The sequence below is a fragment of the Bos javanicus genome, chromosome 5 (assembly GCF_032452875.1).
Source record: "Bos javanicus breed banteng chromosome 5, ARS-OSU_banteng_1.0, whole genome shotgun sequence".
NCBI lineage: Eukaryota > Metazoa > Chordata > Mammalia > Artiodactyla > Bovidae > Bos > Bos javanicus.
Window position 1 is genome coordinate 84784341 of NC_083872.1, and position 24982 is coordinate 84809322.

Genomic DNA, 24982 nt, shown 5'->3' on the forward strand with positions numbered 1-24982 from the left:
AAAATATTTATTACAGAAATCATCAAACACAGGAAAAACAGGCATAATAATACTATTATGAACTCTCAAGCACCCATCCCCCAGTTTCAGCAGCTATCAGTCAACATATGGTCAATCTACTTCAGCTTCCCCTCCGTCCCATCTCCTTCCCTTCTCCATGTTGGATTATTTTGGAGTAAATCTCAAACATCATCTTATTAATCTGTAAATACTTCATTATGAACTTATGAAAAATATGGATTCTTTGTTTTTTTAAACATAAAAATGGGTGTGAAAGTGTTAGTTGCTCAGTCATGTCCAACTCTTTCCGAACCCATGGGCTGTAACCTGCCAGGCTCCTCTGTCCATGGGATTCTCCAGGCCAGGATACTGCAGTGGGTAGCCATTTCCTTCTCCAGGGGATCTTCCTGACCCAGAGATCGAACTTGAGTCCCTTGCATTGCAGGCAGTTTCTTTACCGTCTGAACCACCACATATGTAAACCCAAACATAATATTCCTTCTGCAAAAATTAATAATGGTGTTGAGAACATGATATGTTTATTCTTTTTCTCTCTTCTTTTTAACAGTTGGTGTGTTTTAATCAGAATTCCAGCAGGTTTACATATAGCATTTGGTTGTTATGTCTCCAGTGTTCTTTTAGTATACAGGTTCATTTTTCTTCTGTTTATTTTTATTGCAATTTATTAGTTGAAAAAAATTATAGAGTATCTCACATTGCGAATTTTGCTGATTTGTGTCCCTGTGGTGTCATTTACTATGTTCCTCAGCTCTTTGTTTTCTATAAGTTAATAAGATTCAGGTTTCATTTTACAAGAATACTTCCTAGATGTCACTGTGTACTTCTTATTGCATCATGTTAGGAGGATATAATGCTTCATTGTCTCTAATTTTGTGATGTTGATATTGATCAATTTTTGTTAAATAATGTCAGCCAAATCTTTTCATTATATAACCTTTCCATTTCATCAGCATTTCACCTAACAATTTGAATAGCCATTTATGATTAACACCTAAACCAATTATTCCATTAAGGATTGCAAAATTGAGATAATCTAATTCTATAATTTATTCTTCACTTTTTAACTAGAATTCTTCTATAAAGAATAGCTTTCCTACATCAACTATGTGGTTATCTTAAAGTATGTGTGTGTGTATTAGTTGCTCAGTCATGTCCAACTCTTTCTGACCCTGTGGGCTGTAGCCTGCCAGGCTCCTGTCCATGGGATTCTCTAAGCAAGAATACTGGAATGGGTTGCCAGTCCCTTCTCCAGGGTATCTTCCCAACCCCAGAGTATAGGAAAGGCATATAAATTCTTGGCTCCTTCCTTCATCAATTTTCAGAATACTAAGCTAATTCCTTAACATTGGGCAATGTTCACCAGTGGACTTCTAAGTATTCTTGTAAACAAATGGTCTTAAAACATATTTATTATGTTTCAGTCTACTGTTGTTGTTATTCATTTCTGTGTTTAAATTATTCTATCTTTGAGCAGTGAGAAGATTTTCAAATTAGATCTTGGTTTTTTTTCAGGACTTTCTGGTTCAACCAGATGATCCACGCTCATTTTGTACATTTCTGACCTAGATCTCAGATCATCTTCAGTGTTCTTTTTCACAGAGAATGGTATTTAGAACACCCAGTCTAGTTACTGGGTCATTTTTGTTCCTGGACCTTTTCAGGAGGTCAAAGCTAGAAAAAGAGTTGAGAAATTCATGCTGATATTTTCAATTCAAATTCTGATTACTGAGTTTCTACCTATTCAATTTGTACTTGTATCTTTTTTCTCCTTCACTGAAAAACTTGGTTTCTAAAAAAAAATAGTGTAATTATGTATTTGCTTTGTCTTATAAAAATTTCGAGGGCTTCCCTGATGGCTCAGTGGTAAACGATCCGTCTGCCAATGCTGAGACATGGGTTCAATCCCTGGTTCGTCAGTATCCCCTGGAGAAGGAAATGGCAACCCACTCTAGTATTCTTGCCTGGGAAATCCACGGACAGAGGAGCCTGGTGGGCTACAGTCCATGGGGCCCCAAAAGAATCAGACACGACTTAGCAACTAAACAACAAAATAAAAATTTCCAAAGAAGAATATATTAATTCTAACAACATGGTTATTGAAAAGAGCTTTGATTATTGGGGAGAATTTTTTTTTTTTTTTGCATTTATTTTGTCTTTAGGGCTTCCCTGGTGACTCAGACAGTAAAGAATCCGCCTGCAGTGCAGGAGACCTGGGTTCCATCCCTGGTTTGGAACGATCCCCTGGAGGAGGGCATGGCAACTCACTCCTATTCTTGCCTGGAGAATCCCCATGGACAGAGGAGCCTGGCGGCTATAATCCATGGGGTCAAAAACAGACATGAACTGAGCAACTAAGCACACAGAATATATCCCACTGAGGATAAATTTTGCTGTTTTAAAGCAAAATTACTGTTTTAAAGTCACTTTGAAATAACTCTTCCCTGAGTGGTTAAGTGACAAACTCAAAAAATATTTTTTTCTTTTAGCATTCTAACTTTGGGGTTGATTTTTTTAAGTTCTTATTTTTTAGAATGCTGTAAAGCATTTATATGTTTCCAAAGTAAAATCTGCAAAATATTTTGAAAATCTAACTTCCATCTGTATTCCCTTACCCAATTCCCATTCTCACTAAAGGTAAACATTGTTATAGCTTTTGGTTTATCTTAGCATTTCTAAAATAAAAAAGTGTGTATGTGTGTGTGTTTGTATTGCCTCTCTTTCTTAGCTATAAGATGGTATAGTATGCACATACTATACACACCGCTTTTCTCCTCTAACGATGTGTCTTTGTGATCACAACTGCATTGTACTCATTTCGTTGGTGTGACCTTCGTTTATTCAACCAGTGCACAATAGAACACAATTTGGGTTCTTCCTGATCTTTTACTATCAAAGAAATGTTACAATAAATAGCCTTCTTTACAAATACAATTTATTTGACTCATATTTTGATCGGACATTTGAAAGGATTATTTCAAAAATTTCTTTTTATAAACCAAAGTGTGATAAGCATTCTTATACATGAAACTGTGGTTATCCTACTAGATTATAAGCTCCCTGAGAGTAAAGCGTTTATTTCTTCTATGTGCATAACACAAAGCACATCAATTTGAAGATAGTGATTGATTAAGCGAAATGAATCTCGAAAAATACATCAGGAAAACACATTCATCTTTTTGGAAAATACATGCACATCAGCTTGTTACTCATCTTCAAGACCAACAATGTAAAGATTCTTTTTTACTGAATAGATTTGTCTCTGTATTTTGTTTATGGAAAGTTTCTATAAACAGAAATTATTGCCTAGTAAACACTGAATGAAGTTAAAGGGAATACAAGAAAGAGTAGTCCTATTTATTGATCATCTACCATACTCAAATTAGTCAAACAGACCACAAAATTAATTGAGATTAAGTAATTCAGGTGTTGGAAATAGTGTTAGATTGTAGACGGCATTCTTATCTCAAGGAGCCTATTTTATAGTGGGGAGACATAAGTGGGAAAACACTGATAATAAATACATAATGACATATACAATATATTTTAGAAAACTGATAATAATGGGAGGGAAATTCTTGGGAAGGGAAGTAGGGTGGGATTCAAAGCACAAGCGGTGGGTACAGCCTTGGATAGGACCAGAGGCTGGTGGATTTAGGGAAAAGAAAATAAAGTAGTCCCTTTTTATTTCACATATGTTCTAGGGAAGAATGCAGTGACAGTGAGTGGTGAGAGGGTATTAGAAGGGGTGAAGTCATTAATTTGGAGAGTGAGAAAGTATAAGGTACTAGGGGAATGTACTTGATATCACACTTGGTTCTTTACTTGTGAGAGATTATTTAGCAAAAACTGTCCTTCCAACAAACTCTGTTAATGGAAATTTTGCTACCTATGGTGTGGCCAAGGGGATTAAGAAAAAAAATTTCCCCCTACTCTCACTAGGCTGATTGGAATAAGAATTAGCACTGGGCTAGTAGGAAATCCATAGATAGCAATGTCTAGTGGATGGTGTATCACCTTTGACACGAATGACCTTAGCAACAGTTTCCTTCCTTTGGAATTTGAAACTAGAAACCGAAGAGAAAGAGGCAATTAGCAGAAACTGAAGGAGAATAGTAAGAGATGGTATTACACAGAGTCAGGGTCCTGAAAAGTTAAAGTCAGGAGAAAGCAAAATCTATGCTGATGCTGAAGAAATCTTTCAGAAAGAACAGGAAGGATATGCAGAGAGAAGCAAAGAAGGAAGAGAGGTAGAACAGAGTCTTTCTAACTGCCTCATTTCCTGAAGACATTCCAGGTCCAGTTTCTTTTTTTTCTTTTTCTAAAATTAATTTTTATTGGAGTATAGTTTCTCCAATTTAGGAGCAGGAGGAAAGTGAAAAAGCTGGCTTAAAACTCAACGTTCAAAAACTAAGATCATGACCTCTGGTCCCATCACTTCGTGACAAATAGATGGAGAAACAATGGAAATGGTGACAGACTATTTTCTTGGGCTCCAAAATCACTGCAGATGGTGACTGCAGCCATGAAATTAAAAGACACTTGCTCCTTGGAAGAAAACCTATCACAAACCTAGATAGCATATTAAAAAGCAGAGACATTACTTTGCCAACAAAGGTCTGTCTAGTCAAAGCTACGGTTTTTCCAGTGGTCATGTATGGATGTGAGAGTTGGACTATAAAGAAAGCTGAGCCCCGAAGAATTGATGCTTCTGAACCGTGGTGTTGGAAAAGACTCTTGAGAGTCCCTTGGACAGCAAGGATATCAAACCAGTCAATCCTAAAGGAAATCAACCCTGAATATTCATTGGAAGGGCTGATGCTGAAGCTGAAGTTCCAATAATTTGGCCACCTGATATGAAGAGCCGACTCATTAGAAAAGACCCTGATGCTGGGAAAGACTGAAGGCAGGAGGAGAAGGAGATGACAGAGGATGAGATAGTTGGATGGCATCACCAACTCAATGGACATGAGTTTGAACAAGCTCTGGGAGATGGTGATGGACAGGGAAGCCTGGCATGCTGCAGTCCATGAAGTCAAAAAGAGTTGGACATGACTGAGCAACTGAACAACAGCAATAATATTTGCATTGCAATGTTGTATTAGTTTCTACTATACAGGAAAATGAATCAGCTGTACATATACATATACATTATTCACTCAGTCGTGTCTGACTCTGCAGCCCGTGGACTTGTAGCCTGCCAGGCTCCTCTGTCCATGGGATTCTCCAGGCAAAAGTACTGGAGTGGGTAGCTCTTCGGCCCTCCCTTTTGGACTTGCTTCCCCTTCAGATCATTACAGTGCATTCAGCGGAGCTCCCTGGGCTGTACAGTAGGTTCTCATTGGTTGTCTATTTTATACATAGTGTCAATAGTGTATGTGTGCCAATCCCAGTCTCCCAAATTCAATTTCAATCAGCATGTTTCCTTACAGAAAATCCACTTTGACTGGAACGAGGTTGAGTGTGGATGGCTGCCATCTCAGTGTACCCAACATCTACTTTCTCTGGCTAATAGCAGGCTCATTCTATATTTCTCTAGGAAAACTATTCTTCCTCAGTGAAGTCCATGAAATTTGGATGCAGCTGATTTTTAGGTAGCTTGTCCTTCTTCTCCACCTTACTGCAACTTTCTGATTATATAAAAGAGAAGGCACCAGAGCTGACCTCTAAGGCAGAAATAGGAAAAACACCAGTACCTGTGCTCCCATCTCCTCTACTCACCCACCTCCTCCTGGCCTGTGACTCACTGAGCCCAGATTCTGCCTGAGTCATTGTCGTGAGGGATAGATCCTGTTTGCTTTGTCTGCTTGAGGTTTCTTAAAGCTCTGAATCCTGTCATCTCCTGGAGTTGATTTCTTTTGATAAGTAACTGACAGCAATCAGGAGAGAAATTTAGTCTTAGAATTTTAAAGTTTTGTCTAAAAGCTTAGTATTAGGATATAGGCTACATAAATGAATTCTGACAGATTCTAGTATTAAGTATACCTAAGACAAAGAAATTGTGCCATCACAGGGAAAAAATTGCCAAATTTTCTTTTCTTAAGAACCTTAGGATTAAGAGTTGAAACATAAGATACAGTGATTGCATCACCCTTTCATAGTCACCCAAGCTTAGAACATGGCATCACCTATGGCTGCTCTGAACATCAAATCAGTCACCAGGACCTTGACTACATCTATTTCTTCACGACCATTCCCATTGCCACCAGGCCTGGTCCAGGCCTTCATTATCTTGTGCCTAGATCATTGCAGTATGGTTACAATTTGTCTCTGACTGGATTTTTTTTTTCCACTTGTTTCACTATGCACACATGTTCCTATGGCCTTGCTAAGATGATAGATTATCACAGCATGTCACTGATCAAAACCCAAACTCCATTTCATAGCTCTACAAATCCTCTTGATTTGGTCCATGCCTGCTTTTCACTCCTCTATGTGAGCTCTCTGCCTAGTTCATCAATAACACAGTCAATGAGCACTTACGGGGTAGCAGGATCTGTGATATGGCTGGATATGCAATTAGGAATAAGATAAGATACTGCCTTTATCATCCCAGAGCAAATATTCTACTGGAGCAGCCAGACAAGTAGGGAGGAAATAAGATCCACTGGAGTGAATTCTACTCCAGTGAGAGCATGGAGAATTAGGGGATACAAAAGCAGTAGCAACTCATCCAGTTCTAGAGGTCCCAACAAGGCTTGTTGAGAAGATGGCATCTCCCTTGAGTCCTGTAAGACAAGTAGGCCTCTTTGTTCATTGACCCAACATATGAGAGACACCCTTCAAGATGCAGCTCAAACTTCAACCCATGAAATAATTCCTCACCACCTGGTTAGTGCCTCTCATCTCCTCTTCCTGCTCTGAGCTGCTCTTGTTATTCAGTCGCCAAGTTGTGTCTGACTCTACATGACCCCCACAGACTGCAGTGCACAAGTCTCCTCTGTCCTCCACTGTCTCCTGGAGTTTGCTCAGATTCATGTCTATTGAGTCTGTGATGTTATCTAACCAACGCATCCTCTGCCCACCCTTCTCCTTTTGCCTTCAATCTTTACCAGCATCAGGGTCTTTTCTAATGAGTCAGCTCTTCCCATCAGGTGGCCAAAGTATTTGAGCTTCAGCTTCAGCAACAGTCCTTCCAATGAATATTCAGGTTTGATATTCTTTAGGGTTGACTGGTTTGATCTCCTTGCAGTCCAAGGGACTCTCAAGAGATTTCTCCAGCACCACAATTCAAAAGCATCAATTCTTCAGAACTAAGCCTTCTTTATGGACCAACTCTCACATCCGCACATGACTACTGGAAAACCCATAGCTTTGACAGTATAGACATTTGTCTGCAAACTGGTGTCTCTGCTTTTTAATACGCTGTGTAGGTTTTTCATAGCTTTACTTCCAAGGAGTGAGCTGCTATAGCATTCATCTATTTGTTCATTCAATCAGCAAATATTTAATATGTCCTAGTAGGTAGAGGGAACTTCTAGGTTTTGAGATACAACAGTGAATAAAGAGTAAGTCCTTGATCTTGAGAACTTATATTCAAATGGAGCAAAGAGATAATATTAGACAAACATGTAACATGTCATTTGGTGGTAGTCCCTGTGAAGAAAAATAAAACATGATAAGAAACAGAAGGTGGGGAGGAGCTATTTTAGATAGAATGAAGTCTCCCTGCTAAGGTAACATTTGAGCAGAAAGACATTAAGTTTAAAAAGCTGAGGGAAGAAGTTTCCAGGCTGGAGGACCATTGAGTGTAAAGCCATACAGCCAGGAGAGTGTGGAGTTATAGGAACAGTGCTGACTTGGAAACAGTCATTTGACTTTTCAGTGGCTTACTGTTGTTCAATCGCCAAGCTGTGTCAACTCTTTATGACTCCATGGACTGCAGCATGCCAGGCTTCCCTGTCCCTCACCATCTCCCAGAGTTTACCCAAGTTTATGTCCATTGAATCGGTGATACCATCCAACCATCTCATCCTCTGCTGCCCTCTTCTCATTCTGCCTTCAATCTTTCTCAGCATCAGGGTCTTTTCCAGTGAGTCAGCTATTCGCATCATGTGGCCAAAGCATTGGAGCATTGCCCTTTTCATATGGGTCTGAGCTGTTCCTCTCAAACATGTTTTCGGTTTATGGAGGCTAAGAACTTCCAATGAATATTCAGGGTTGATTGCCTTTAGGATTGACTAGTTTTATCTCCTTGCTGTCCAAGGGACTCCGCTATAATTGTCTCTATTATTCTTGCTTCTAATTTTCCGCATGCAGTCCAGTGTCTCCACGAGGCTATCAGGAAGTGTTCACTAACTGAAGGAAGTGAGATTTACGATTTACTCATGCTTTCAATGAATTATTAAGTGTTGTAAGGCACTTGTACTTCCCTTACCTGCCTGGTATTAAAAGAGCACAGTCCTTAACCACAGAAACAAAGGGGGATGTGGTGGGGAGGCAGGTGCAGAAACTGAAACTATCCTCCAAATATCAATTTCAGGAGCCTGAGAGTCTGCCTCTAGGGCAAGAGCTAGAACACTTCTGGCAAAGTTTCTGTGGATTTTAATGTAGTAGGGACAATCTGGGAACCAGAGTTGAATGAATGACTCCCTCAAAACTGATTGAGTGAACTGTAGTCTGTGGGCTGATTAAGTATTGATCGGTGACTCAGCTCAGGTCTGAAACAGCCTTAGAACTATCTTCTGATTAAGCCATAAAGAAAAAGACTTGTTCCGTGATTTAACTCACAGTCTCATTGAGGAAGCTGTGAACTTCTTTAGGAATAGGAAATTAAGAAAGTTTGAAAATTTCCTTAAGTGTTTGACTTTTAAAAATATTGATGCTCCAGATATCACTCAGGCACATAATTTAATTAAGGAACAGATGGCCCTGAAATCTCCAGATTTATTCTTATTTGAAACTCAGGAAGTACCTGATTCACTTTTCATTAGTTATTTTAAGATATGTTTAGCATGTGAATTCTTGTGGGGCTAAGTTTGACTAGTGTGGTCTGTGGACCTCTGGGGACCCTGTGACATTGAAATTATTTTTGTAATGATGCTAAGATGTCATTCTCTATTCACCGTGTTAACATCTGCACCAGTGGTAGGGACATCTGCTGGTGCCTTTGCAGAAATCAAGTAGGGAGCCCCAGACATCGTGTTCTTCATTGCCATGCACTCAGGTTAAAAAGATGCAAGTCTTACCGTGTCCTTGATGAAGCAGTGAAAATGCATTAAATCTCAGCCCTTGAGTGCATGTCTTTCAAATAGAGTGTACACATTAAGCAGTACTGTATACCCAAATGCAATGATTGCATATAGGAAAAGCCATTGTTTGAGTTGCAGGCAGAACAACATTTTTACCTAAAGGAATATCTATAAACAATTTGTTTTTTTTTAATCAAAAAATGAATAAAGTGGACCTGTCACTTCAAGGAAAATAACTGATATTATTATTCAAATTATTATTTGAAAGCTTAAATTTTATCATTGTTACCAAATGTCAGTTATTTTCCTTGAAGTGATGAGCCCAATTTATTCATTTTTTGATAAAATGATGGTTTGTAGCTCTTCCTTTAAGTTAGAATGTTGTTCAGTTTGCAACTCAAACAACACAAATTGATATAAACATCTTCTTAGGCTATCAACTCTTTAGGATCCTTAATTATATAATTGTTACATAATAAAATGATCTAATAATCTAATCAGTAACACAGAAAACTTTCTCACTTTCCCTTGTTGGCGTGAATGACTGCTTAGATAAATGAATTCAGTACATGCATGGATAAATATTTAGATGGATTCTTTCTCTCAGCTTCAGTCTTGGAATCAGAGGGTTAAGTTAAATACCAGCCTCAGTTCATGATTAACATTCCCTGTAAAGCTCTGGTCCTGTTTTCTTTGAATTCTTCTAAGGTTTGCCAGATATCCTTTCTTTTTTTTTCATGTGTACTTGTAAACACATATTATGGTTTCACGTTGCATGTGTTTAGTTTGCATAAATGTGATATATTACAATATATACATCACTTATTTTTCTATTTTTCATTTTAGCACTAAATTTTAAAGATCTAGACACTGCATGCCAATAAGAAAAGCTGTACAGAAACAATATCTGACTTATGTACATTTTTCTTATCGTGTATAGCTAGAGATTTTATGGCAGCATTAGAAAGTTTTGTCCTTTAACACGACAAACACAAAAAACCACCTCCAAGCTATAAAATTTATACAACCAAATACAAAACGACTTTACCATTTGCTCTCAAAGACCATAGCACTTAACAGCTTTTATCGATGATCCGTGCGCTTGTTCACACCATGAGAGTTTTGAATAAACATAACTGCAAGGCTTCAAAATCTTGGCTCCACAATTGTCTGATCATAGGCAAGTTATTTAACCTGTCTTTCAGTCTCATTATCTGTAAAGTGGGGTTAATAATTGTATCTACACCACCTACATCGTGTTGACATGAGACATGACATTAAATGTATGAATATTTGTCAAGTGCTGAGAACAGCACGTGGAACATAGGAGGCAAGCATTATATAGGCACTTGTGAAATGAAATGAATGACAAGAGTATGCCATCAGAGAGCATCAGCTTGTTCCCATGAATCATAATATGCTTTTCCCGTTAGAGCATTTCTCCCCTTTGTCTTCCTGAGGAAAGTGTTTTGGTAATAAAGACACTGAATGATCATGGATAGGGTTTGGTGGCTCATACTCATTATTTTAATAGGCATTCAGTTTTCCTACCTCAGAAAGAAATCTTAAATGCCCTGAGAGTGATATCACATCCTTTGATTTTTTTTTTATAAAATATTCTAAATAGCTATTAGATTCTCAGTATAAGAATGAGGAGCTGAGACTCATGGATCAAAAAGACTCTTGTGCATTTGCACGCTTATTCACTCAGTCGTATTCGACTCTTCACAACTCCATGGCCTGTAGCCCATCAGGGTCCTCTGTCCATGGGGTTTTTCAGGCAAGAATACTGGAGTGGGTTGCCATTTCCTCCTCCTGGGGATCATCCCAACCCAGGGATTGAACCCACATCTCCTGTATCTCCTGCATTGCAGGCAGATTCTTTACCCACTAAGCCACTGGGGAAGCCCTTGGTGCATTTTACACTAAGAAAAGAAAAGGATGTACATTTCATATCAAATACAGTAAGTTGCCAAGTTCTTTAAGGGCCACAGGATGTCCTCTTTTTCCCCATCAGGACTTCTGTGAATTCACCGTTCCCTCCTGGCCACAGAAAACAGAATTCCCAGTCCAGAGTTGTGAAGTTGTAGCAACTACAAGCACCTCCAGGTACTTTCCATGACCAAATAATTCCTGGCATAAGGCACTACAGCGTTCACTGTTTTTCCCCTTATCGCTAATGATGATATCATTTGGATGCACTAACTGAGTATCAGAAATAGATGAGCATTTTTAATGGGACTTGAAGAAGGCTTTCAAATGAAAAACCAACCATGGGATGAATTTCTTAATTTGAAAACCAAGCTAAATGTAATCGTTCCAGACTGTTTTGCATTATAGGCCATTGCTAACTTCCTTCCCAAGAGTGTTTGCAATCACTTGCTTTTCAGATTGGGTGCCCTGGGATATAGCCAGATTAACTCTGAGCTGTGAATTTTACAAGTGCTCTTGTTTAACCTATAATGGATTTAAATAGAGCCATTCCACAAAAGGCAAACATGGTAATTGTTTGCCATGGAATTTTATTTTATTTTTTGCATGAAACAGGGTAAAAGAATATGCTGGCTTTGACTTTCTGGATCTTTGCACAGCCAGAAGTCTGAGAGAATAAGCACTGAAGTTCAAATTAGAGCCCCAGATGGAAACACAAACACAAGCATGTCTTTTTCATGCTTCAGAGCTCCGTTGTGGACAGAAATGTGTTTCTAGTTAAAATGTAATCATTTCCAATTCCTTCTGATCACTGGATCATATTGGAAAGAAACAGCCCGAGGACTACAGTTGCTTTTAATTACCAGTGAATGTTGATTGAAATTATCATTTCCTTCCTATACATTTGTATTTTTATAGAACAAACAAGAATAAAGACATGGCATCTTTATACTTTTAAGTGTATTTTGAGAAAGATCCCTGTTTAACTTTATACTCTTTGGGTTAGAATTTTTTTCAGGATTGGATTTTCCCAAGTTACCACACCATGGATTGCAGAAAGAGCTAGGTCAGTTTAACATCCTTGAAGGATCAAGTTTTAAAATATAGGTGGTGTTTTTAATATTCAGGAAGACTCTCAAGAGTCCATGTGCTTCTCTGATTGAAAAATTCATACTGTAAGATACTCTGGACAAGGTTTTTTGTGTGTTTTTTTTTTTCCTAACTCTACCATCTTCCTACTTTCCCAAACCATTTTGAAAATGAATGATTATTGAGAAAGACAAACCAAAAAGCCAAAAACACCCTCTTTCACACTAATGTCATAGTATATTCAATATTTAAAATTTTATGTTAGTTTTGATATTCATATATTTTTGAAATGGTGTAAATAAAAGTTATCCCTCTTCTTAGCTGGAACCTGAGAATTGTATCCTAAAATCCAGCAATGAACAGTGGCACGAAATTCTGCTCAAAATAGGAATGAACGGCAAACATGAAGAAACCATAAACCTGACGTGATGTCTTCTCCAGCATCTTAATTCTGAACAACTTACATGGCTAAGTAAATGTGCTCTCTGATATTTTCCTGATTGTTTCAAGATTTCTATCTACAAGTTTAAGAGAAATGTCTCTGGAAATTGATTCCATTGTAGAAATACACGATCTCTAAAGTGAATCCTGTATTTGGGTTTTCCAAGGAGACACTGGCAATAAAGAGAGGAAATTTATATGCATTATCTGGCAGGATCTCATAAAGCAGTATGTTTAATCAATCCACAGAATGTTAATTAATTGCATAAGATGTGGAGTCACAGATTCCTAGGTGGCTCAGATTCATCATTACTATTTCTGTGACCTTGGGCAAATAATTCAACTTTTCTATGTTCAAATTCTCTCACCTGATAAATGGCTAATTATAACCCCTCCCTCAAGAGCTCTGGAGAGAAATAAATCAGATAAAATGAAGTGTTTGGCAAGGCAACAGAAACATAATTAGTCTTGAATAGCAATTATTATTATTATGTGTGGGTATATGGCAATACACCAGAAAGAATAAACTATTGGCCCTGCCTTCAGGAATATTATCCTCTCCCTTAGGTTTTGATACACATTTATGAAAAGACATATTTATTGCAAATCAGGATATAATTTAGTGAGCTTAGTAAAATTTTAGGACTCTAGAGAGAGAGAAATTTCTGTAGAATGCAGTGGTGTGATAAGGTTTAATGGGGTGAGAGGATTTGAGCTGGACCATAAATGAAATGTAGGATTCAGACATTGAGAAAGGAAGTATAGTTTACTCCAAATATGAAAAGTGGGAGGGAAAATGGTCTTGTGTGTGAGACTTTGGGGGATATCTCTAGATAAATGGATATACACATTTGGCTACAGCAGAAGGTCCTTCTTGTACAAGAGACTATGAGAACTTGTGGAAAGGTAGGTTATAGATGTCTTTAATGGCCCTGAGAATTTTTGAGTAAGGGAATGAGATGGTAACAGTTGAAGAAGATTTATTTGGTTGCTTATGTTCAGTGAGCTGAAGGAAGGATCAGATAGAGGAAGGATGATGAAGTAAGAGGTCATTTATATGTGGACCAAAATGGAGGTCATGAGCTTGGAAAGAGAACATAATGATAATACCAAATTAAATAATGCAGTTTACAGCCGTAACCTGATTCAATCCAGCGAACAACCCTAAATAATAGATACCATCATTGTAGCCACTTTGTTGGTAAGAAAAGGGCTTTCCAGGTGGCACTAGTGGTAAAGAACCCTCCTGCCAATGCAGGAGACGTAAGAGATGCTAGTTTGATCCCTGGCTCAGAAAGATCCCCTGGAGTAGGAAATAACAACCCGCTCCAATAATCTTGCCTGAAAAATTCCATGGACAGAGGAGCCCGGCGGGCTACCGTTCATGGGGCCAAACACAGCTGAGCAACTGAGCACATAATTGATGAGAAAACCGAAGCCATCAAGGTTAAGCAAATAATCTGGATAGCACATCTAGACTGTGAAAATGGTAGGATTTAAAGTCTGGTTTTCTGATTCCAGAATTCAATCACTTATCCATTGTACCATACTGCCTGCTACTTAGGAGAAAATTGGTGCCTAGAAATGTATATGGTATTTACCTTATTCAATACCGTTTCTTCTTAGATCACATCCTACCTTGATTAATACTGTGGGGGAAAAAAAGAAAACCAAACAAATGAGAAAAGCAAAGTGGGAAAGCTTTATAGTGGAAAAAAGAAAAGGCTGCAGGTATACTATGATTGAGTGCTATTGGCATGGAGAAACTGTAGGCAGGCTAGCTTGAAATGGGGCATCTTATGTGATTGATCAGGGGTATACACTTAACTTTCCCTGGTTGGTACTAAGTTGGGAGTGGGCACAAAAATGAGGGAAGCTTATTAATCAAGTTATTAATCAGTTATTAATCAAGCCCTGGCCATTTGGGGTCAAGTGGCCTGACTGTTACAGAAGTTACTGTTTAGTTTTCTGGATTGTCACCAGAGATAGCAATCTGGTTTTCTCACATCTGACTTATAGCTGGCTGGCGTCTTGGGATGTTTATTATACATAAAGGGTTTGGTTTCCTAGGCAGCTTGCTGCAGATTTTGGACTAAAGTTCTGTTTTTATATGCAGTTTTCTGGCTGTTTCCTATTTGTATATTCAATCTCTGAATACTTTTTTTAGGGTTTAGTTGTTTTCAAGTTGTTTTCAAACACCTTAAGTTACCTTCTGATTTTGGGGGGAAAAAAACAAAGCATAATTCAAGATTTAAATGTTAGAAATTTAGTTGAAAATTTATTTGGCAGCACTAAATTGAAACAGAGTATTTGAGGCTTACAGATGTGCAATTTTTACCCCAGAACCAACTACATGCACAATCTACCCATGCCTGGTTGTATATCTCATCTTCATGCCCACCCCTTTTCTGTATCTCCCTTGTATCACGGGGAGGAACCCTGAAACTACATTTCCCAGAATCCCAAGCTAAAGAGGAACTCCATTATTCTACAGCATCAGCCATAGGCAGGCAAGTGAGGGTTGGTGGATGGTTCACAATGGGTGTTGCCAGTGGTTCCCAAAAGACGTCCTAAGAATCATTTTATTTGTTGAAACAGCTGAGATCCAGGAAGCAGCTTTCCTGATAATTTTTGTACTTGTAAATTTCCTGAAAGCTTGCAGGGGCTTTCCTGACCTTTGCTGTCTTAGCCCTTGTAATGGTTTGGTAAATCTTTAATTCCCTACTGTTAAATCATGTTTCATGCAAAATCTGTAGAGTGATTTTTGTCATTCTGACTGACCCTGACTGAATGATCAGACACTGCCAAATTCAGGGGTATACACAATCCTCTGAGACTATGCTGGATGAGAATAGGATATGCTTTATTGTTAAACAACCAAGGCAACTGGGACAAAGAGAGTAAATGCTTTAGGTTTCATATATTATACTTAGCTTCTTAATATAGAAAAGTGAGAGTGTTAGTCGCTCAGTCACGTCCAACTCTTTGCAACCCCATGGACTGTAGTCCTCTAGGTTCCTCTGTCCATGGAATTCTCCAGGCAAGAATACTGGAATGGGTAGCCATTCCCTTCTCTGGGGAATCTTCCAGACTCAGGGATAGGGTCTCCTGCATTGCAGGCAGATTCTTTCCCATCTGAGCCACCAGGGAAGCTTTTCTTTATATAGACATCCTTCCTTATTTTCTTTATCTTCTCTATGTTCAGCACAAAACCTAGCACAAATGGGTCAAAACAATTTCTGTTAAATCAAATTGAATTAAATATACAGGTGAATTGAGGATGAAATGGGAATTTTGAAGCAGACCAATGCATAAAAGCAGTTGATCAAAAATAAAAGTAGATATAAAAAGGAAAATAATACAATCATAAGTGACAGTAAAAATATATCCTGCTAAGGCCCTAGAGGAAATTCAACATCAAAGCATTAATTTAGAACAGTCTTAGAATTATCCTAGGGCTTATTTCTGGTTGTATTTCACCTTCTAAGCCTTTCCCTCACATTCCTTCATGTCTACTTCTCTTAACTCCTTCCAGACTGATCTCAAATCAGTCTCAAATTTGAGACTGATCTAAAATCATTTTCTGCCATCTCTGTTGTTTCTGTCCTAATCTGAGCAGTGCTTGTCTCACTGGACTTTTGCAGTAGCCTCCAAACTGGGCTGTTGCTTCCACTGCAGCCCCTCTGATTTATTCTCTAGTGCTACACTGTCTATCTGGTAGCCACCCAGCCACATGTGGCTACAGAGCACTGGAAATGCTGCTTGCTTGAACTGAGATATTTGTAAGTTTAAAACACACACTGAGTTTCAAAGACTTAGCAAGGGGGAAAAATGTGAGATGTCAACATTTTTTTTTTTTTTTTAACATTGCTTATAATAATGATTGAGCTTCCTTGGTGGCTCAGATGGTAAAAAATTCACCTGCAATGTAGGAGACCTGGGTTCGATCCTTGGGTTGGGAAGATCCCCTGGAGGAGGGCACAGCAACTCACTCCAGTATTCTTGTCTAGAGAATCCCATGGACGAAGGGGCCTGGTGGGCTGCAGTCCACAGAGTCACAAAGATTCTAAAGTGACCAAGTGACTAACACTTCCTCTAACTTCAGATCTATCCCTAGAGCTGTCGACTGGTCTGCAGGAGTCAGAGATGCACATGCAGATTTTTATATTCAATTCCTAGAGGAATCAAATCCCTATCCAGACAGAGGTCCATATAGTCAAGGCTATGGTCTTCCCACTGGTCACGTGTGTTTGTGAGAGCTGGACCATAAAGAAGGCAGAGAGCCAAAGAATTGATTTCTTTGAACTGTGGTGCTGGAGAAGACTTCTGAGAGTCCTTTCAACAGCAGGGAGATAAAACCAGTCAATGTTAAGGGAAATCAACCCTGAATACTCACTGGAAGGACTGATGCTGAAGCTGAAGCTCCAGTATTTTGGTCACCTGATGTGAACAGCCAATTCAGTGGAAAAGACCCTGATAGTGGAAGAGTGAAGGGAAAAGGAGAAGAGAGTGTCAGAAGATGAGATGGCTGGATGGCATACCTATGCAATGGACATGAACTTGGGCAAACTTCAGGAGATGGTGAGGGATATGGAGACCTGATGTGCTGCAGTCCATGAGGTCACAAAGAGTCAGACACAACTGGGCGACTGAACAACAACAACATGATAATGGTCAGATAGTTTGGATATGTTGAGTTAAACAAAGCATATCAATAAAATTAATTTGATATGTATTTTTTTTTTACTTAAAAACATGACCAATAGAAAATTTGAATGCCCTATGTGGCTGCTGTAGACAATAGTCAGTAGTCTTTTTAAAACAAAAATTAGTTTATATTGTTATTCTGGTTTAAATCTTGCCCAGAGGATAAAAACCAAAATGTGTACTATTTCCTTCAAGCTTCTGTTTAATCTGGCCTCTGCCCACCTCTCAAGCCCTATTTCATGCTCCTCAATGGCTGATAACTTTCTGCTTCTTGCAGTTCCTCAAAGGCATCCTTTTCCTCTTGGAAGTTCCTTTTCACATGTTATCTCCAACCTGAAATGCCTTTCCTTGTATCTTTTTGTAATAAGTTAGTAATCTAGTAAGTAATTTTTCCAGTAGTCATGTATGGATGTGAGAGTTGGACTGTGAAGAAAGCTGAGCGCCGAAGAATTGATGCTTTTGAACTGTGGTGTTGGAGAAGACTCTTGAGGGTCCCTTGGACTGCAAGGAGATCCAACCAGTCCATTCTAAAGGAGATCAGTCCTGGGTGTTCATTGGAAGGACTGAGGCTGAAGCTGAAACTCCAATACTTTGGCCACCTGATGCGAAGACTTGACCCACTGCAAAAGACTCTGATGCTGGGAGGGATTTGGGGCAGGAGGAGAAGGGGACGACAGAGGATGAGATGGCTGGATGGCATCACCAACTCGATGGACGTGAGTTTGAGTGAACTCTGGGAGATGGTGATGGACAGGGAGGCCTGGTGTGCTGCAATTCATGGGGTCACAAAGAGTCGGACATGACTAAGCGACTGAACTGAACTGAACTGAACTGAAGTAAAATGTTGAAAAGACTCTGATGCTGGGAAAGATTGAAGGCAGGAGGAGAAGGGGATGACAGAGGACGAGATGGTTAATAGCATCACTGCATGGACATGAGTTTGAGTGAATTCCGGGATATGGTGAAGGTCAGGGAAGCCTGATGTGCTGCAGTTCATGGGGTCACAAAGAGTCAGACACAACTGAACAACTGAAGGATGACAATGAGCCACTCTAGCAAATTATTGTATCAAATCAGTGTGGGGTTGAGGAGAGGGCATGGTTGGTTTTGTGGAACCTCCAATTTGTAGCAAATCAATCAGAAACACTGGTGACAACCTGGCCTTATAATTGGTAGCTGAAGTTGGGGAGTGGGCACTGCCATTAGCTGGATCCCACATCCTGCCATCTCTGGCCACCAAGTCACTTTCCTTGTTTGTGGCTACACTTCAATGGTGGGAGTGCCCCAGGGTAAGTTGTTCAGTGGAGAGTGTTCATCTTTTCTTAAAACTTTGTGCAGTTGCCAGCTGTCTGCTTATGTGTATGTATATGTTAAAAATCACGACTGAAATTAGAATTATAAAATTGGAATTTCAAAAAGCTGCGTGAATTTAAGGTTTATATCATGGGAGAATACTCCTTTGTCACAACCTAAAGCCCCACCGGAGTTTAAGCCATAGAGATGAAATTTCTGTCACTCAAAATGGGATAACACATGGAAGTGATCCTTGTTTAAAGGTCTGAAGCATTAAGTAAGACCTAACCTTAATTGTATTGTATCTTCTCCAAGTTGGGTATTATGTAGAAACACTCCATCTTTTCAAAAGGAAACTTCAGGCCAACTATTCTATTATGCCATTTCTCTGCCAGGTTTTATCCTCTCAGTGCAGTTGTTTGGTTTTCCCAGGTACTATCTTAAATGAATTGTCAGTAAGATCTAGTCTCAATTGCTTCACACCTGAGCTCTATTATAACTCTTTCTCTCTACTCTGTCTTATCACCAAAGCCCATGATAGCTACTGAAGTCTGTTTCATCATTCACCGTTCTAATAGTCAGTGGTCTTTTGATGGCCTGGATCTACCTGTACCACATTGATATGCTGATGGATCCTAACTATTTGTTCCACTGTGGAACCTCTAACTGGAGAAGGCAATGGCACCCCACTCCAGTACTTTTGCCTAGAAAATCCCATGGACAGAGGAGCCTGGTAGGCTGCAGTCCATGGGTTCGCTAGAGTCGGACACAACTGAGCAACTTCACTTTCACTTTTCACTTTCATGCATTGGAGAAGGAAATGGCAACCCACTCCAGTGTTCTTGCCTGGAGAATCCCAGAGACGGGGGAGCCTGGTGGGCTGCCGTTTCTGGGGTTGCACAGAGTCGGACACGACTGAAGCAACTTAGCAGCAGCCAGAACCTCTAACAAAGTACTCCAAACGGCAGAACAACCCCAGGTTGAAAATCCTCTCCTTTTAAATATGCAGCCAAACAACGTGATACAACCACTCTATAAATTAGATGCATATCTGCCTTTAGAAAAAAAGTTCTGATTATTTTAATGGTTGGAAAGTTACAAAATCTTTGTTAATTCAGCTCCTTCAAAATTTAGATGCCAAGATGGGATTAAACACACACAAAAATGTAATTAGGGAAATGGCTTTGAGAGAAAAGGGAGACAAAGAAGGCTGAGAGATTCTTTTGATCACAGTGCAAGGATAGTGAACAAAAAGAGGGAAGGAAGGCTGGATGGAAAGATCTGAAACTATCATGTGATCTAAGAAGGTTCAGCAAGGTCCTCAGGGAGTCTTGAAGCCATAAATGGACACCAGAGGAGTCTTGCACTCCCAGGAATGGCCTGTCTTAGAAGTCCTGCAGTGCTCAGTCCTTATTGGAAAGAACCCATGAGAAGCCTGGCCCCACTGCAAACCCAGGGATGGATCTGAGAGTATCATAGCTGGAACCCTTGATCAAGTTCTCTGGTTAGAGGTATGTGAGGCATGTTCTCATGTCCACTACAATATTTTCCTAAAAATGTAAATGCAGGACATTCCTGGTGATCCAGTGGTTAAGAATCCACCTGCCAATTCAGAGAACATGGGTTCAGTTCCTGGTTTGGGAAGATTCCACATGCTGTCAGGCAACTAAGCCTGTGAACCCCAACTACGGAGCCCACACTCTAGACACCACGCTCTGCAACAAGAGAAGCCACCACAGTGAAAAACTCGTGCGCCCCAGCTAGAGAGTAGCCTCCAATTGCCACAACTAAGAAAAGCCTGTGAGCAGCAGTGAAAACCTAACACAGCCAAAAATAAATACATTTTAAAAATTTTAAATATAATCCAGGATTCAGGAATTAGTTTCATATAAATTATTCAAATGCACCTAATTACAATTTCTGTAACAGTAGGATTTTTATATTTTTACTGAAATAAGACTGGACATAGTACGAAGTAAAACAAATAGTCCTCAAATCAACATACTTCATAAGTCAGGAGCAAAGGAATCTTAATGCTAAGGTCCCAGTGATGAGCTGATTTCATTTACTCCTTAAAGCTGACATTGTTATGGCTTAGGCAATAAAATACATTAGGCTACACTTTTTTAAAAATTATTTTTATTTTTAATCTATTTTTATAAGAAAAATTAATTTTTGTTTATTTCTGTTAACATCTTTTTTTTTCATTTGAACTTTTTCTTTTATATTGTGTGTGTTAGTTGCTCAATCATGTCCAACTCTTTGCGACCCCATGGATTGTAGCCTCCTAGGTTCCTCTGTCCATGGGATTCTCCAGGCAAGAATACTGGAGTGGGTTGCCATTGCCTCCTCCAGTCTTTTATATTCCAGTATAGTCAATTAACAATGGTGTGATAGTTTCAGGTGAACAGTGAAGGCTGCCACATAACATTGAACAGAGTTCCACGAGCTTCTCTGGTGGCTCAGACAGTAAAGAATCCGCCTGCAATGAGGGAGACCTGGGTTCAATCCTGGGTTGAGAAGATCCCCTGGAGAATGGAACAGCTACTCACTCTAGTATTCTGGCCTGGAGAATTCCATGGACAGAGGAGCCTGGCAGGCTACAGTCCATGGGGTTGCAAAGAGTCGGACATGACTGAGCAACTTTCACTTCCACTTCCATGTGCTGCTATATGATAAATCCTTGTTGGTTATCTATTTCCCTTGGTGGCTCAGTTGGTGAAGAAACCACCTGCAATGCAGAAGATGGAGGTTCGATCCCTGGATCAGGAAGATCCCCAGAAGAAGGAAATTGCAACCCACTCTAGTATTCTTGCCTGGAAAGTTCCATGGACAGAGGAGCCTGGTGGGCTCCAGCCCATAGGATCACAAAGAGTCGGACACTGAGCATGCACATGTTCTGCCAAGTTCCCTGGATGCATAACACTCTATTTTAATGGGTCATATCCCCAATTATGTTTTCACAAAATGACCTTCCCTAGCATAGTAGACTGGACACTAACTGTAGCTCGGTCAAATAATTTCTATATTTGGCTTTAATAATATGACTCATATATTCTAAGATAGTATTGAGACAGAACTTAAAGAATTTAGAAAAGATAATAAGCCTGCTCATTAGACTAAGCTAGATGTTCCCAATTACCTGAGACTATGGGAAGATCATTGGCCAGTCCCTAATAGAGGTCAATTTATAGCAGAATTTATAATCAGTTTCCTGAAATACAAAATGTATATCACTCAAAACCCAAGAGAATATTAGAAAATAAACAAAATTTTATTTTAATCATTGAAATGTTATTTTAATATGTTTTAAAAAGATATAACTAATCTAGCAAAACCTTGAGTTTATAGATAAAATTAAGTAAAACAAAATTTTAAGACAAATATCAAGTAATATTATGTTGGTAAGCAGACATGGCAGAATTCGAATGATAAAGATGATGTGGTAGGATGGATAACGGGCCCCCCCAAATGTCCACATACAAATCCCAGAATCTGAATGTTACCTTATGTGGTAAAAAGGACTTTGCAGATATGATTAAGTTAGGGATGTTGAGATGGAGAGATTATCCTGGATTATCTGCATGGGTCTAATGTAATCACAAGGATCTTCTAAAAGGGAGACAGAAAGGTCAAAGACAAAGAAGTAGGTGTGGCAAGGTCAGCAAGAGGTTAGAGTGATGGGAGGAAAAGGCCAGCAGCCAAGGAACACTGATGGCTTCTAGAAGCTGAGAAAGACAAGGAATGAATTCTCCCCTGAAACTCCAAGAAGGAACCACTCCCTGATTTTAATCCCATAAGACTCACTTAGACTTCTGACCTGCAGAAATGTAAGAGAACAAATTCTTCTTCTTTTAAGCCATTAAGTCTATGACAATTTATGATAGCAGAAGTAGGAAACGAATACAGCTGACAGTCCAATGACTGACATTTGTGCAGCAGTGCTTCAGTAAGTGTCTGAGTGCAGGTGTGTTATGTTGTGATCAAGGCAATAGTCATAAACTACAGATTCCAGGCTGCAGTGTATTTTGTGTATTCATCATTCAACAAATATTTCTGCAAGTCGTTCACTGTGCTGTGCTTAGTTGCTCCGTCGTGTCATTCTTTGTGTCCCCATGAACTGTAGCCCACCAGGCTCCTCTGTCTATGGGGATTCTCCAGGCAAGAATAATGGAGTGGATTCCCATGCCCTCCTCCACAGGATCTTCCCAATCCAGGGATCGAACCCAGGTCGCCCATCTTGCAGGCAGATTCTTTACAGTTTGAGTCAGCAGGGTAGCCAAGAATACTGGAGTGGGTATCCTATCCCTTCTCCAGGGGAATATTCCTGACCCAGGAATCAAACTAGGATCTCCTGCATTGTAGGCAGATTCTTCACCAGCTGAGCTACCAGGGAAGCCCAGTTGTTCATTACCCTGGTGTATAATTCATCTAGATCTGGAGACCTGAAATCATTTCTATAATTTAGTGATAATAATTATAATAATTAGTAGCAGTTATTGAGTATTAAGCAGGTCAGGCATTGTTCTAAGAAGTTTATACATATTATCTAACTATGGGATATTATTTAAATTATGGGATAGTTTCTATTTTAATTCCCATTTTATAGATGACCTTGCTGAGGAATAAGAGGTGAAATACTTGCCCAAGATCACACAGTTTCGGAATCAGGTTTGAAACTATAGATCTTTTTTTTTTTTTAATTTTTTAATTTCAGATATACACATGCTCCCCATCCTGAACCCTCCTCCCTCCCAACCTCCCCATACCATCCCCCTGGGCCTTCCCAGTGCACCAGCCCCAAGCATCCAGCATCGTGCACTGAACCTGGACTGGCATCTCGTTTCATACATGACATTTCACATGTTTCAATGCCATTCTCCCAAATCTTCCCACCCTCTCCCACAGAGTCCATAAGACTGTTCTATGAAACTATAGATCTATCTCTGTCAGGAGCCTGGATTTTTACCAAGTTTAAGGGGCCCTGAATTTCTTTTCCAATTTCCTTGCCTAATGTGGGTTTCACTCCCCCACTATGTTGGCTCACTCTCTTGGCTGCAGAAGACAAAGCAAAGTAAGAATGGAATAGTTCCAACTTCCTTCTGATATCTGATGACATTAAACCATTCCCTACCCATACCTTCTGTCAATTCTGAATGCTTGTCACCCAATATTTACTAATTCAGTGTTTACTAAAAACTTTCTCAATAGGAAGTTACTTCAAACATAATATCAAGTAAAATAGTTTTTAACAGTACTCTTGCCTGGAAAATCCCATGGACAGAGGAGCCTGGTAGGCTGCAGTCCATGGGATCGCTGAGTCAGACACGACTGAGCGACTTCATTTTGACTTTTCACTTTCATGCATTGGAGAAGGAAATGGCAACCCACTCCAGTGTTCTTGCCTGGAGAATCCCAGGGAAGGGGGAGCCTGGTGGGCTGCCATCTATGGAATCACAGAGAGTCAGACACCACTGAAGCAACTTAGCAGCAGCAAGCAAAAACTTATATGCAGAGTACATCATGAGAAATGCTGGGCTGGAGGAAGCACAAGCTAGAATAAAGATTGCCAGGAGAAATATTAATAACCTCAGATATGCAGATGACACCACGCTTATGACAGAAAGTGAAGAAGAACTAAAGAGCCTCTTGATGAAAGTGAAAGAGGAGAGTGAAAAAGTTGGCTTAAAGCTCAACATTCAGAAAACTAAGATCATGGCATCCGGTCCCATCACTTCATGGGAAATAGATGAAGAAACAGTGGAAACAGTGGCTGACTTTAATTTTCTGGGCTCCAAAATCACTGCAGATGGTGATTGCAGCCATGAAATTAAAAGACACTTACTCCTTGGAAGGAAAGTTATGACCAACCTGATAGCATATTGAAAAGCAGAGACATTACTTTGCCCACAAAGGCCCATCTAGTCAAGGCTATGGTTTTTCCAGTGGTCATATATGGATGTGAGAGTTGGACTATAAAGAAAGCTGAGCACCAAAAAATTGATGCTTTTGAACTGTGGTGTTGGAGAAGACTCTTGAGAGTCCCTTGGACTGCAAAGAGATCCAACCAGTCCATCCTAAAGGAGATCAGTCCTGAATGTTCATTGGAAGGACTGATGTTGAAGCTGAAACTCCAATACTTTGGCCACCTGATTCGAAGAGCTGACTCATTTGAAAAGACCCTGATGCTGGGAAAGATTGAGGGCAAGAGGAGAAGGGGACGACAGAGGATAAGACAGTTGGATGACATCACCGACTCGATGGACATGGGTTTGGGTGGACTCCGGGAGTTGGTGATGGACAGGGAGGCC

General features: G+C 39.6%; 1 protein-coding gene across 6 annotated transcripts in view; it reads left to right on the forward strand.

Annotated features, from left to right (window-relative positions):
• Window positions 1–24982, forward strand: part of LMNTD1 (lamin tail domain containing 1) — a 491035-nt gene that overhangs the window by 256151 nt on the left and 209902 nt on the right. For 4 of the 6 annotated variants that reach the window (XM_061417580.1, XM_061417579.1, XM_061417581.1 and 1 more), the window contains one exon: window positions 12552–12702. The exons of 1 other annotated variant lie outside the window; for it this stretch is intronic. The gene's annotated coding sequence lies outside the window, so the exon portion shown is untranslated. Of the gene's footprint in view, window positions 1–11237; window positions 11319–12551; window positions 12703–24982 lie in introns of those variants that run through there. One more of the 6 variants, XM_061417583.1, reaches the window with a different exon arrangement.